Raw genomic sequence first — 15,579 nt, forward strand, 5'->3', positions numbered from 1 at the left:
TGCTAAATAAATTTGGTCTAAGAGTACCAGTAAGAATTCCACGTAAGCCTATTACTCCACTTTGTCCTCCACTTCGTCGAACGATCCTAGGTACCAGGTCCTTTGCAGCATCATTGGAATCTTTAATAATGTTATAATTGGAAAATTGATGTAACTGTGTATAACTCATTTATTACTTAAAAAAAAATGTTAAATTCGTAACTTATTCTATATCTTTCTTCTTACCTTATATAAAAAATTCTCGTGTCACGATGTTCGTTCCCGTACTCCTCCGAAACGGCTTGACCGATTCTCATGAAATTTTGTGAGCATATTGAGTAGGTCTGAGAACCGGCCAACATCTACTTTTCATACCCCTTACTAAAAAGGGTTGTTCACCCTTAATTTTTTTTTTTTTAATTTTTGAACAAAAATTTTTTGTTTTTATTTTTTATAATGTGGCATTAAAAAATACATACAACTTCAAATTTTCACCCATCTACGATCAACAGTTACTTTTGTATCGCGATTTTAATATCGGCAATACAACGTTTGCTGGGTCAGCTTGTAATACCTAAAATTAATTATTTTTGTGCATGCTGTGTTTATTTGTAAGTAATCACTACATTTAGTTCCTAGTTTTTAGTTCTACTTTTTATATTTGTGTGTATTATTGTAAGTGATTGTAAATAAACCTAATAAATAAATAAATATATACTATATATACACTGAAGCAGGATTTTTAAATTAACACTTTTCATAGTGACTTTTTTTTAAATATGTCTTAATTTCTTTTGTCGAGTATGTCGAGTATGTATATCCATAATTATTTTGGAATAAGATTTACGTCATTGTATAGGAAATTTATTTTTCTAGACCATAAAATAATAAGTATTATTTGCTAAAAACAAATTTTAATAGTTTTTAAAAAGAAATTATTATAACTGCGCTCAGTGCCGTGCGCTTATCTATTATATGAAAAAAATAATAATTTTTGTTTTGCGAATATAATATGATGTGAGATGTTTGCGTGCGAGGTGATATGACGTCACCTTTGTAACTTCTATGCGGCTGTTTAAATATTTTGTGAAGTAATTGCAATCATTGTTAAGTATTACGTCACAGTTATCGTAAGCTATTTTGATAAAGAAGTAGCCTTAAAAATAAACGAAACGTCGATGGCTTAATAGGTTGAACCATTGACTCTCACCACGGAGCACCCGGTTCGATCCTCGCCCGCCACGTACCAGTGGCTTTTCAGTTTTTTTTATTCTTAATATTATCATTTAGAGTACCCCGTAGATGTGAGCATAAATGTGTTAGTAAACCCTTATTTAGCATTCCGCATAGCAGGACCGTTTATGTTAAAAATTGTTTTATCAGAAGAGTGTGTAATTATATGAATACCGAACTTTGCCACTTAGACCTTTTCATGTTTAAGACATTAGCTTCATTTAAAAATGCTGTAACCATACATTTAAGAACTTTTAACCAAATTTAGAATTATATTATTTGTTGTAACTTACTAATTTTCATATCTGTATTGGCTGTTTTAAAAATTAGGGAACTTTAGGTCTAGATTTAATATCCTGTTTATGTAATCAATTTATGAATGTGACTGTTTGTTTCTGTTGAATAAATAAATAAATAAATAATGTTCTTTTATACGATTTATAAATTTTCAACGTTTTTGTGATTACTCTTGTGTTTCAAGAGGTTTATATATAACTAGCGGACCCGACAGACGTTGTTCATAATAAATAAAATACTGTTTTTATGAATTTGTCAATAATATTTCATATTGTCAATAATAAATGTTACGTAAAACACACTCCCTGAAGGCCTACCATAAACTTTCAATTAGCGATTCAATTCCGATGCAGTTCAGTTAGGTGTTTTCGTAAAATAAACTGATTAAAACAAGTTATGAAAGCACCTCCATTCATGTTTAATTTGACAGTCCGAGCACAGAGTACTTTTTTTTAAATAAGTTCTCGCGAACATGCTATAGCCTTAGTGCCTTGTCTTTAGTATTTTCATTTTCGGATTTGTTTTCAGTATTTTATTTTACAAAAAAATCCAATAAAGTATTCTCATCTCATCTTTCATCAATTCCATTTTTCTTTTCTCTATGTTTTATGTATATATGCTTTCACTATTTTTTAAAAGTTATAAACAAAACGATTCACTTTCCGCTAAGAAAGTTGAAACTTTTTTTGAATCGCATACTTTAACAAGCTGTCCAGCTTAGGTTGAAATAATAATAATACGAATGAATGAACAAACATGTAAACAGTTTGCGATTTAATTTCCGACTTGATTTGACGTTAACCTAAATTGGATCGCTCTTATGGCGTCGTGGTATGAAATAGCAAAGGAGTTCATTTTAGGTCGTCAATTGAATCTTGCATACCTAATTAGTTTAGAACTTTTAATGTCAGCTTGTATAATAAGTGAAAAGAAGATTTTTTGACACAATTTTTCAATAAAAAATTGGATTCGACAGGTTACTAAATAAAAAGATATACTTACCAATTTAAATAGTTTTTTCGCTCTCCTGTAAAATATACTTTTTATACCTATGCTTATGCTCTTCTCAAGTTTCGATATCTTTCATATCTGCGCAGTTGTAATGCCTCTCAGAATTTTAGGGTTTTTCAATAATTTTAAGCGGCACTGCATTGTAATGGGTAGGGTGCATCAATTACCATCAGCTGAACGTCCTGCTCGTCGCATCCCTTAATTTAAAAAACTAAAGCCGAGTAGTAGGCATTATAAGTTTATGTTGGTTCCTGGTGTTCACATTATGGTTATGAACGTTTTTTTTCAAATTCACTTAGTGCCTATGGTACATACAGAACATTATGAAGAATATATTGAGAAGCAACAGTCAAGATATTAATTTCTTAAAATTTTGCGGTCTATGATTCATTAGGACCTAGGTTATAAATAGCCCTCTTCTGCAGCATATATATTGTATTAATATCGGCAGCGTTGCCCCATAGCAATACACCATAGGACATAATACAATTAGTCCATTAAAATGTTACAATTTAAGGACCGAATATTGCATTTTTTAGAGGACGCAATTTTATTTTTGGGTCATATGTGGGGGGTCAAAGGTCAATATTTGGATGCCTATACAAGCTTGCAAGCCTCCAGCACCCCCTGAAATTAATTTTCTGCAAATGCAAATGAAATTGTGGAAGTATGAGTGGCTGCAGAAAAGCAGGCTTAGAATGCTAGAAGATGAACTTCCACTTATGGGTCCAAATTTAACTCCTGTCATTCCCCAAACCTTCACATTCAACGTTCAATTATATTCTCAGCCACTGCTTGGACCATCGAAGAAAAAAAGAATAATATAGCTAGCTAATAACTGATTGAAAATATAATTCTGTCAAGAATTACCTCATCGACAAGATGTCTGTGGAGTAGGCCTACTAGGAATACCACGTAAAAAAACGCACCGCACCTAGGGTCTCTAAATATGATAAAACTAAGTTAAACAGTTCGTTTTAACAGTATTCTCGTGAGCATTGACGACGGGATCGTCGGGATCAACTTTGGAGCACTGTAACAGCGTTTTAAATAAAGGAAATTAAAAAAATAATACAGAAAATTTCCTTAAAAGACCATCTACGAAATCGGTTTAGTGTGATTTTTTTGTAAAATGTATAAAAAAAAGTATTAGAGCAAAAAAGAAATTTGTTATAGAAATTTTCTCAGTTATTTGCTTATAACTTCATTCATTTTAAATTTACAGGAAAAAGTCACATGAACATTTTTGTAGGCAAAGAGATTTGCTACAAATTATGCCTGTAGGATGCATAGTTTCCGAGACATTGCGAAAATGGTGTTTGAACCCCTTTTTCCAAGATGGCGGCCAGGTGACATGGGCGGCAACCCCACAAACTTGGGGTTAAGCTTCTATTGACCCCCCACATATGTCCCAAAAATAAAATTGCATCCTCTAAAGAATGCATAGCTCATGTAACATGTCTTAAATTCAGATAGTGTTAGGGTCTTGGATAGGATTATACCCACATATACAAGGTAGGTCTATTTTTATAAATTTCTTCTAAATGGGTGAAATCTTACAACTGACATTTGAATCTCTCTATATGTCGACTGAATAATTGGTGACCTCGACGTGATGACGACGTGATGCAGACATTATGAAGACGTAATACACTGCAGCGAAGATACGCCACGTGCACAACATAGCCAGGAAAGTGCCCAGTCATTCACATACTTATATCCTTCCAACTGTGATTTTTCCCTTCTTGTTTGCCTGAATAGCATTGCCAATTCTTCTTTATTTGTTTATTGCAACTATTCAAGCTAAAGCCACGCAATTCATAGTAATTATTAATTATTACGCTTTTAAATCAGCTTAACGATACATTCAATTTACATTTTGCCATTAATAATTGTACAAGAAAGCCATACATTTTCTGCTTTCTTCATTCGAGTGCAAGACAACTTTTATTTCTTTTGCTTTAGAACAATTGAATGTCGAATCTTCAATTAACTATTAAACACAGACAAAACCAAAGGTGAAGCTATCCGTTTGCTTTGCCCCAGTTCGTTACTTATAATTTCTACTGTGCATTCCAGTACCTAAGCCGCGCCGCCGCGCGACATGGCCACGTTACTCGCATGCTAATCGCCGCTATTGTTCTCGAGCGCATCAGCTATTTCATACCTACATCAGTAGCAGCGTCTGCACGAGCACCAGGTTTTGGGGCGTAAACTGGCTTGAATTTACGTATCGTTCTGATTATGTTTTTTATTATTATTATTATTTGATCTACTTTATTTTTCTTGTTTGGTTCAATTACTGTAGTTTTAATAATCAATATGTCAAGAAGTGGTGAACAATCCTCTAAATCACCTTTAGAAGGTGACCACTTAAGATTAAATATTCCTCCAACAATTGTTAATCGTGATATAAAATATTTAAATGCGAAACGAAGTTCGATTAAAGGTCGTATCAGTAAATATAAAAATTTTATGAGTGCATTCAGTGAGTCTGAACCTATTACGCGTGCTAATTGTTATATGATTAACCAGAGATTTGAGCGTTTACGTGAAATATTGACGCAGTTTTACGAAGTGCAATCGGAAATAGAATCTATAAATCACCATAACTTGGACGGTGAACTAGACATAGGGAAAATATTGAATCCGACAATTATTTACTTATTGCACAAACTCAATGTTTTCTTGAAAAACATTAGAATAATTTCAAAATGAACAAGTCCGAAGGCGACGATTCTCATTCGGTCTGTCGCAATTCATGCAATCAAAATTATAGTACTATGGGGTTTCAACTACCAACTATAAAAATTGCGAACTTTGATGGTTCTTATTATAAATGGCTAGAATTTCGAGATACATTTTCAGCACTAATTCACAACAACGACAGAATTGAACCGATACACAAATTCTATTATTTAAATTCCTACCTTGAAGGAGAAGCTTCTCGTGTCATCAGTAATTTGGAGGTTAGCTCAGCCAATTATAAGTAAGCTTGGAGTCTCCTCCTAATGTTAAACAGCTAATCAGTAACCATTTGCATTCTTTAGTCAGCATCCAGCCGGTACAGCGTGATTCTGCCAAAGGCTTACGATTCATCATTGATCATTTTTCAAAGAATTTACGTGCATTAAATACGCTGGGTGAAAAAACCGAATCATGGGATTCTTTGATAATATATTTAGTCGCAGCCAAACTCGACAGTCTAACTAGCTTTAAATGGGAAGAACGTAAGAATAGCTTCAGTGAAAGTCCTTCCTTAAATGATTTTTTTCCAGTTTTTGAAAAGTCGTTCGGATGTTCTAGAATCAATACGTCATAATAAGCCCGAACGACACAGCCATAATTATAAAAGTGAACCACACTCATCTTTTCATAAATCTCACGTTAAATCTTATGCAGTTTCAGCCTCGCCTGCACCCTCTTCCGTGGCATATGTTCTGTCCAACGGCCACCATCGTCTGTTCGACTGCGCCTCCTTCCTGAGCAAACCTGTTGACGAGCGAATCTCCGAGGTGTTGCGGTTGAAGTTATGCATCAACTGTCTGCGCAAAGATCACTCTTCTCGTCAATGTAGGTTAGGTCCATGTTCTTCTTGTAAAGAGCGACACAATTCTCTGTTACACAGAGCGCGTTCTCAGGCTGTAAGCACTTCAGGAACCCACGCTTTCAAGGTTACAGCAGAAAGTGAGGTTGAGGGAGATCATGATAATAATGTAATAAGTATGTCAGTCTCGTCTAACAATAATGTGCTACTTTCAACTGCCTTAGTTGAAGTGTGTAATTCAAGCACAAATCAGCGTCTAACAATCCGAGCTCTGCTAGACAGCGGGAGTCAAACGTCTCTAATAACAACTAAAGTGAAAAATAAATTCAACTTGACTCCTCAGCCAACCAGAGTCGATATTGTAGGTGTAGGTAATCAACCTCTTTCTAATTCTTTGCAACGTTGTGCATTAAAATTGAGGTCAAAGCAAAATGATTTCGAGACAGATATTTCATGGCTCGTGCTGCCTCAAATTTCAAGTAATTTGCCTAACAAAACATTTGATGCATCATTAATAAAGTTGCCTACTAACATTAAACTAGCCGACCCTTCATTCAATCAGTGTGCACCAGTTGATATGCTCATAGGTGCTGACTTGTTTTGGCATCTGATTGAATATGGGAAATTAGTACTTGGTTCAAATCAACCCATTGCACTTAAATCTAAACTTGGTTGGATACTAACCGGACCTTTCGTTTCCAACAAATACTGTCATATAAATACTGTACAATGTCACTATCTTGCATTTCATTTGAATAATACTGTTTCCAATGAATCACTAAACAATGAATTAACAAAATTCTGGGCATTAGAGCAAATTCCTCAAAAAAATAAACAGTTAAGCAACAAAGAAATTGAGTGTGAAGCCCATTTTATAAAGCATACTTACCGCGACAAAGATGGTCCGACATTTTTAGTTCAACATGAATCACTGTGGCCATCCTTCGATCAAAATAGAGTTAGCATAAATAAACTGCCGGAAATCAAAATCCTTGTTAATATTACAAACAAAAGTGAAAATAGTGAACAGACATTAATCGATTTTTATCGATATTCAAAGTTAAAATTCCTTCAACGTGCATTCGCTTATTTGCTTCGATTTATTAATAATTGTAGAAATACCAAAAATAAAATATATGGTGTATTACAGCCTGAAGAATTCGCTCTATCCTTTAAAAAGCTTGTTTATTTGTCGCAAGCTGAAAGCTTTGCGAAAGAAATTAAAATTCTTCGCTCCAAATGAGTTCTTAATTCAAAAAATCTGTTGATTTCATTGAATCCATTTCTGGATACTGAAGACATATTAAGAGTCGGTGGACGTTTGATATTATCTTGTTATTCATATGAAAAACGTCACCAAATACTGCTTCATGCCAAACATAGGCTTACAAAATTATTGTTTCAGCAAGAGCACTTGCGTCTTCTTCACGCTGGCCCACAGCTGTTACTTTATACCATAAGAGAATCCATTTGGCCTATTGCAGGCAGAGACTTAGCTCGCACAACAGCGAGGCAATGTGTTAGGTGTAGAAAGGCTTGCGGTAAAACACAAAGTCCTATCATGGGTGCATTACCAGAACAGCGTGTAAATCCCGGTTTTCCCTTTGCTAGTGTAGCTGTCGATTTCGCTGGACCATTTTTGATTACCGACCGAAAGGGAAGGGGATGTAAAATTACGAAATGTTATCTATGTTTGTTTGTATGCCTTAGGTATAAATGTTTACATTTGGAGGCTGTCAGTGAGCCTTCAACGGAAGCTTTCATTTTGGCTTTGCACCGTTTTATCTCTCGCAGAGGTAAACCAATAGAAATATTTTGCGATAACGGTCGTAACTTCGTTGGAGCCGCAAAAGAAGTAGGACACCTTATCAATCGTAGTGCTGATGATATGATAGTTTTCATCCGCAGAGGGTATTAAATTTAACTTCCAGCCAGCGTATTACCCACACTTTGGTGGACTTGTAGAGTCATGTGTTCGATCAGCTAAGCATCTTCTGAAACGCATTCTAGGGCAGACACATTTAACATTTGAGGAATTGGCAACTCTATTTAGTCAGATAGAAGCGATCCTGTACAGTCGTCCTATCTGTTCCCTATCATCGAGCCCTAATGACTTCCATCCTTTAACCCAAGGGCACTTTCTAATAGGAAGACCATTGATGTCCCTACCTTCACGGGACCTGCAGACTAGTGTCAATAAAAGTGACCGCTTTCGACGTCTGGAGTCGCTGCGCCAAAGTTTTTGGAAACGGTGGCAGCTAGAGTATATTTCTCACCTACAACAAAGAAATAAGTGGCGTGTCCCAAGTATACCGATGTAGCCTGGCGATTTGGTTCTTTTAAAAGAAGATAATGCTCCACCGATGCAATGGAAGATGGGGCGAATAGTTTGTCTGTTCCCAGGTAAAGATGGAGTAGCTCGTGTAGCAGAGGTGAAAACCACTACTGGCACTTACCGTCGAGGTGTCTCGTATCTCTGCCCATTATTGGAGCCATCAGCAGCTGCCAATTTGGAAGCAGGAGCTTCCAAGGCCCCGGAGGATGTTGCGGCACATCACTAGCGCCTCGGGTGAGGCGCGAGAACGAAGCCTCCTGTCCCCACCATTCTGTTTGCCATCGACGGTCAACCGACGCATCCTATTTAAGAAACCTATCGGCCGCGGCACTCAAGTCATATTTGTAAAAGTCATTTAATATACACTAGATTCAATACAGTTTTGAAGTATTTATTTATACATTCCCGAGAAGGAACATTGGTAACAGTAGGAATGACTATAACATAAATAATTATAAATGGCTTCAATTAATTACTAATGTTTTAAGATTTAATAATATCATTAATGGTGAAAAGTAATTTTCAGGTGAGTTAGCATCAAGTAATAAGAAAAAAAGAAAGACCCATAAATGAACGAGATAAAAACAGTATTGATGCTAGAAAATGCTTCAAAAAGGAGCATTTTAATGGAATTGAAATATATAAAACACATAAACGATATTAATAAAGGTTTTTATACTAGCAGTAATAATAAAGATAATTGTATGAAGCCATTATCGCAGTTATAAATATCTAAACGGGTAATAAATGTAATGGCATCCTGAATTTCGCTGACTGAATAATTTATTATACCTATACTGCCTACTAATTGGAAAAATAATTTAAATTAGGGATAAAAGTATGAAACTGCCGATTTGTACTGAAAAATTTAAATTTGAAAAATCAAAATTCTTTATCATCTATACATTGCTGCCCTCTAATAGGAATCTCATTTATGCCCTTACGATAGAACTGTGGTGATCTAGATTCGACAAACTATGTGAAAGCAATTTGCTCAACCTCCGGACAAGAAAACTTTTATCACGTAGAAAATTGTCTAAATCACGAAAAAAATGGTAGTCCGTTGGAGCAACGTCTGGCGAATACGGAGAATGTGACGAATGGTTTCTAATTGCAGTTCCTGTAGAGGTAACGGTTTCTCGTGCTGTATGAGGTCGCGTTGTCATGGAGTAATAATGGGTGAAGATCGCTTCATGAGTCGGGGCTGTTTCACTGCTAGTTTTGCTATCATTATTCTGAGCTCGGAGGAGTAGACATCTGCCGTTATTGCTTGACCAGATCGGAGAAATTATTTGCCGAAATTTTGTGCCTATTTGAAGCGCCACTCACGAGCGTCCAGAGAACTAATTTTGACGTATAATACAAATGGCTGCGAAAGGAACGTACAATGTTTCCTATAATTAGGTTCGTTTTCCATGTTATTTATACTTCAAGAATCAACGTAATATAACATTTTTTTCTGTAAATAGTTTCCCACCGTCTATCGATGTTTGCTAGTTTTAGTACCGCGGACTCGGCGCAAAATGGCGAATATCAAACGCCCAAACAAAAGCACTTTGACAGCCGCCAGTGAAAGTAAAGACAAATATTTGCGGAATTAACACTAAAGAAAACTTAAAACATTTGGATAATAATTATGGCTTTCCGCAAAGTAACGCCTACTTCGATAAATTTTCTAAAACATAGGGACATACGTAACGCGAGTGTTTCATGTAACTAAAATAATAAACCTAGTCTGTTTTCATGCGTTGCTAACAGCAGGAGGCTCTATCTAAACGTACAAATTATCTAAGGTGTGAACATAAAACAAGAATAACTTTTTCACATTGCGAAAATAAAACATCATACAATAAAAGCAAACCCTTCATTTCTATCAAAAAGTATTTGTAATTGCAGTCGACATAAAAAGCCTTCTTTAGCTGAAAAAGCTGAAAAACAAAAGTGATTCTATAAAATACTTCATTCGTAGCCTTTTTATTTAGCAGCCTTCATTAAGCTTACAAAATAATACAGCCATGTTTGAACTCGGTGCTTGGTACAATTATGATTTTAAGCCTTTGTTCAATTTGCATAATTTCCGTTTTTAAATTAGTAGCTAACTGCGTTTTGTAAAGCTACGGTTTGTTGTATTTGCTTTGTAGATTTGGTAATTATTTTCAGTGTTGTTGCTTATTTTGTTCATTGTTAGGATTCGGTAGGGAAAGGGGAAACCCAGGTGAAGTTATTTATGAAATATATGTACAAATGAACCGTCGTATTATGAGGCTCCATTGCACAGGATGCCGGCTGCCGTGAAGCAGTAATGTGTAAGCCTTACTGTATTTCAGTCTGAAGGGCGCCGTAGCTAGTGAAATTACTGGGCAAATGAGACTAGCGCAGTTGCAATGCCGCTCAGAATTTTTGTGGTGTTTCAAGAATCCTGAGCGGCACTGCATTTTAATGGTCAGGGCGTATTAATTACCATCAGCTGAACGTTCTGCTCGTCTCATCCCTTATTTTCATAAAAATATAAATATATATATATATGTGTGTTACCAGCCAAGCCTGATTTCAGATCACCCTAGTTTTTCCTAGACCAAAACAGTTCATCTTTTAGGCGATAGAATAAACCGGTACAGACTGGGTTAAACTAGTTTCTTCTATCGACTTTAAGACAAACCCGTTAAGCCCAGGCTGAACTAATTCGGCCTCATCAAAAATGGTTTTAATTGAAGGCAGAATGTGTATTATTTACAATGTAATTATCCGTTTTAGGCTCAACTAGTTTTAGCTCAAAGCGCAGTGAGTGGTTTACAACGGTATTTAAGACACAACTTCGGAAGTGGTTTCTCGAACATACGTTTTACTCAGTGGAGGAATTTTATAAGACGCCAGTTATTTGACTAAGGCCCTCTTTCACCACATTCAAGTAAACTATCAAGTAAGCTAATCACTGAGTAAAGTCAATAGTAACATAACATGCGAATTTCACGACCTTAAAGTAACACTAATCTTAAGATTAACTATCCCGTAACTAACTTGCCACATCGTCTGCCAATTAGCACGGTTACTTGACAGTTGCGTGATATTATGTGCCTACTATTATTATCATTTTTGCATCTTTTCAGAGGTAGCATAAAAATAAATTATTAGATATGGATTTATTCGATTTGATTGATCATCAATTGGACGAGTTAAGATTATTGTTCCATGGAACAAATACCAAGTATGCGTATATTTAAATTCCAAGATATCACCATATTTCTATTTAATAATACCAAAATATCCCTCTCGTGTAAAGTATGCACTTCTCTCTCTTTTAATTTTATCCATAATAATGATAATCACACAAGTAACCACTAAATGACAAAAACCGTATTATACTATTTCCAGATGCTTTCTAATTTCAAAGGTTACAACATCTGACGTTTGACAAGTGATATTTGACGTAAAATTGAACGAATATGACGTGTGATAGATTCATTACTCACTTAACCAATCAGTAGTTACTCAAGACATAATTTTCGCTTGTGAAATTGGCAAGAGATACTCATAACATGTAGCTTCCAATTAACGTTACTTGAGAAGCTACTAATCACAGCTTTACTTGGACATGGTGAACGAGGCCCTAAGTAATACTTACATAGATACACTTATTTTACAATACGTACATTTATATATATTTAACATAAAAACAATTACATAATATTGTATTATTGTGAGTTAGGTACTTCCATACCTATCTTAAATGATAATTAGAATTTTTAATTTACTTATTTTTTGACTTGTAACAATGGTGTTATTAATAAATAATTTGATTTGTGTAATGCTGATTACGACTTGTAAATCAGAATCGTTTACACTTATAATAGATTCGCTTTCCTTTTCTATCTTGATGTGGGCAACACACGAGACATTTATCTATCTTCAAACAGATACTATCTCTACTGATATGTTTGCCTGGTACCAATAAAGCATAATAACTTCATGGTAATAAAATATTGTCGGCGTAAAATCGCTTGCATCATAAAACTTCACTCTCATCATTCATCACTACCATAATCATAAGAAAATTTAAGTGAATGAATGAATGAAAACATTATTAATAAAAACCACAAAAAACAACACAAGTAAAAAAAACTTACAGAGGAAAAAAAATTAAGTGCTAATAACAATAAAAAATACAAATGGTAAAAAACTATGTATATAACAGAAACAAACAAAAAGTTCGATCCCATTATGTATTATTAATAGATATATCTAATAATATAAGACTTATACACACAATTTGTGTGCAGATAGTTACTTAACCTTTAATAAGGCGCCAAACAAGCCGGCAACAAAATTTGTAAAAGCACATAGATTAGCGCGAGCAATAGTTCCGTCCCTGCCTAGTTCTTTGATAAAGCGATTGTCAGAACCTGAAGTTGCGACTCCTTCAATGTAACACTGGATTGCATTCAATAAAAAGAGGAAGGTGCTACACCTGTCCACGAAAAGGCGACAGGAAAACGACCGCAAAGTGTAATAAGTGCTACAAATTTATCTGTGGCGATCATACAAAGAAAATTTGTGATAATTGTTGAATTATTATAGGACTTACGAAAAACATATTTCTATACTGTTTTAAACATCTTGTTGAGATTTTTTTGTATTATGCTAAAAGTTTAATAAGAAATAAGTAGAATAAAAGCAATTAAAGATGATTACTAATTAAAATGTTTCTTAATTCATATCTATCAATTTGGGGTAACTGCAGACCCCGCGCGACTAACATTGTTAGTTTATTGACGCGCCTAATTAAAGGTTAATAATTCAAATAAACATAAGAATAAGGTTTTTAACTTTTTTCCGGAATGTTCCAACAGTCTTCTTCCAAAAGTCTTTAAATTATTTGAACAACACATTCTCAAACAGAATTGAATATGTACATAAAACCTCTAGCGCTCATATAAAGTGCGAGGGTCTTTTTATACCATTCACCTCACAGACTGCATAGTGGAAGTTTGTGAAGTTTCGAACTTCTAGCGAATAATTTCTAATTCAAACCCAACAGACCGCTTAGCTATTCTGAAAGGTTGCTTAAGCACTTTGAATTGTCGCTTTGTGTGCATTTTTCTAATAAATTGTGCTTCGAAGTTCAAATTTAACGACAATTTAAAATGCAATTAAGAGTTCAAATTCAAATATTTTTCTTCAAAATAGGATGTGACAACACTTATTGAAAGTCAAAAACTACCACCCATTCCAAAATGAATGCCTCAGACCTGAGAAGAATGGGCGCAACAAACTTAGCGGGCTTTTGTTTATTCATCAAAAAAATATGTTTGCAAAGTAATATTGTACAATAAAACTTATTATTTAATAGGCTGAGGGCGGTCGCTCCATTCCCAATCTGTGGTATCATTATGAAAGTCAAGCCACACAAAGTTTTTTAACAGTTCTTTTGAATAACGTAATACTTTTGTTTTGAACATTTTCTGGGATCTTGTTGTAAAAGCATGTACATCGCCCCACGAAAGACTTACTAACTCGAGTTAGCCGAGTAGTAGGCATTATAAGCTTATATATGTTCCTGGTGTTAATATTATGGTTATGACAGTTTCTAGCAAATTCACTTATGTGCCTATGACAAGCCTTTGTAGAGTGTAGACGTAAGCGGAAAGAAAATTTTAAATTTCATTTTATTATTTAAATAGTGGCAAGACGTGCAAGACATTCACCTCATGGTAAGTGATACGCCTTGCCGATTATAATACAGTGCCACTCATGAATTTTTGAATCAACCCAAATTTCTGCGGCATTACAATTACGCTCGTTTCTTTGAGTCAGAAGATGCTATCAGTTATCTAATAGCTACAGGATCCTTTGGAACTCGAAACACAATAATGCTTGCATATTACTATTTCACGGTGGAAAAATGCGCCCTTGTAGTGTGTCAGTGTACAGACTCTCAGCCTGCCTCAAGCCTCCCAGTCCCAACACATTTCACCATTTTTGTGTTGTTTTGGATTTTTTACACTGTATATCTTTATTTTGCATATATTTAAGCACTACTTTGCATTCCTTCTAAAATTAACTATACGATATATATATTATAATATTTTTAATTATTATATTGATTATAACTTAGGAAATTCTACTTTTGTATTTGTTGCCACAACGGCTAAGGCAGGGGTGCTCAAACGGTCGACCGCTAGTGCTTTTTGAGTCGATCTCGAGAAAAAAATCCGATATAGAACTATTCACAGATTTTTTTAGGTAACTAAAATCGGTAATTACGTACCATCTTATAAAAAGTATGCTCAGGACATGCAGTGTCATGCAGATTCAACATCCAAGATCACTCTTTAGTTAAGCTTAGAACTATAGTTCACGTTCACTATGAACGCGTTTGTTTTATACGAGTAAGAACCACAGAACAGATAATCTGTTTAAACTATTCTCATGTAAGAACCAATAAAGTCGCAATTTTGAATAATTATGTTTTTTCATTGACTTGACGAAAAAATGCATATTATTGTGCGCAAAACTAATATTTATGTCATCGTGATACTCTACCTAGACGACAATCCTTCATCACACATACTTGAAGCCTCTCAGAGTCGATCGATCGTAGTCCAACAATGTTGAGGTAGATCGCCAGCAGTTCAAGCTTGAGCACCCCTGAGGTAGTGCCTCTCCTAAATCTCTTTTCGCTTCTTAAAAAGGCTCTTCTCATCCAGTCTGGTCCAAATGTATGAGTAAAAATATCACATCACTCCATCCTTCCCATGGTATCCATTCCGTAACTATTTTCGTCCACCTTGAATTGTCCAATCTGCATATATGACCGCATATGAAACATATATGTATAAATATATGTGTGTGTTAACGGCCAAACCCGATTTTAGTTTGTAGAAAGGCTTATAGGAGAAAACTTTAACCTAGTCTATACCGGTTTATCGTATCGCCTAAAGGTGAAGTGATTTGGCCTAGGAAAATAGTAGTTTGTCCTAAAATCGGGTTGGGCCGGTAACATATATACAGATATTTATATCAAAATTTTCTTGCTTTGTATGACAATAAATTAAGGATTTAAGGCTTTGAGCGAGAACAATATATTATTACATCTTTTGTTGAACTGCATGAATGAATGTACTGAACTTGTGTTTTTGTACAATAAATGTTGGTGTTAAAGAAATCTACTGTAAATCAC

At 34.9% G+C, this 15,579-nt stretch overlaps 1 pseudogene; it reads left to right on the top strand.

Annotated features, from left to right (window-relative positions):
• Nucleotides 1–4,842: 4,842 nt before the first annotated feature.
• LOC126970848 (uncharacterized) lies at nucleotides 4,843–8,651 on the top strand (annotated as a pseudogene).
• Nucleotides 8,652–15,579: the final 6,928 nt, after the last annotated feature.

The sequence above is a fragment of the Leptidea sinapis genome, chromosome 22 (genome assembly GCF_905404315.1).
Source record: "Leptidea sinapis chromosome 22, ilLepSina1.1, whole genome shotgun sequence".
Lineage (NCBI taxonomy): Eukaryota > Metazoa > Arthropoda > Insecta > Lepidoptera > Pieridae > Leptidea > Leptidea sinapis.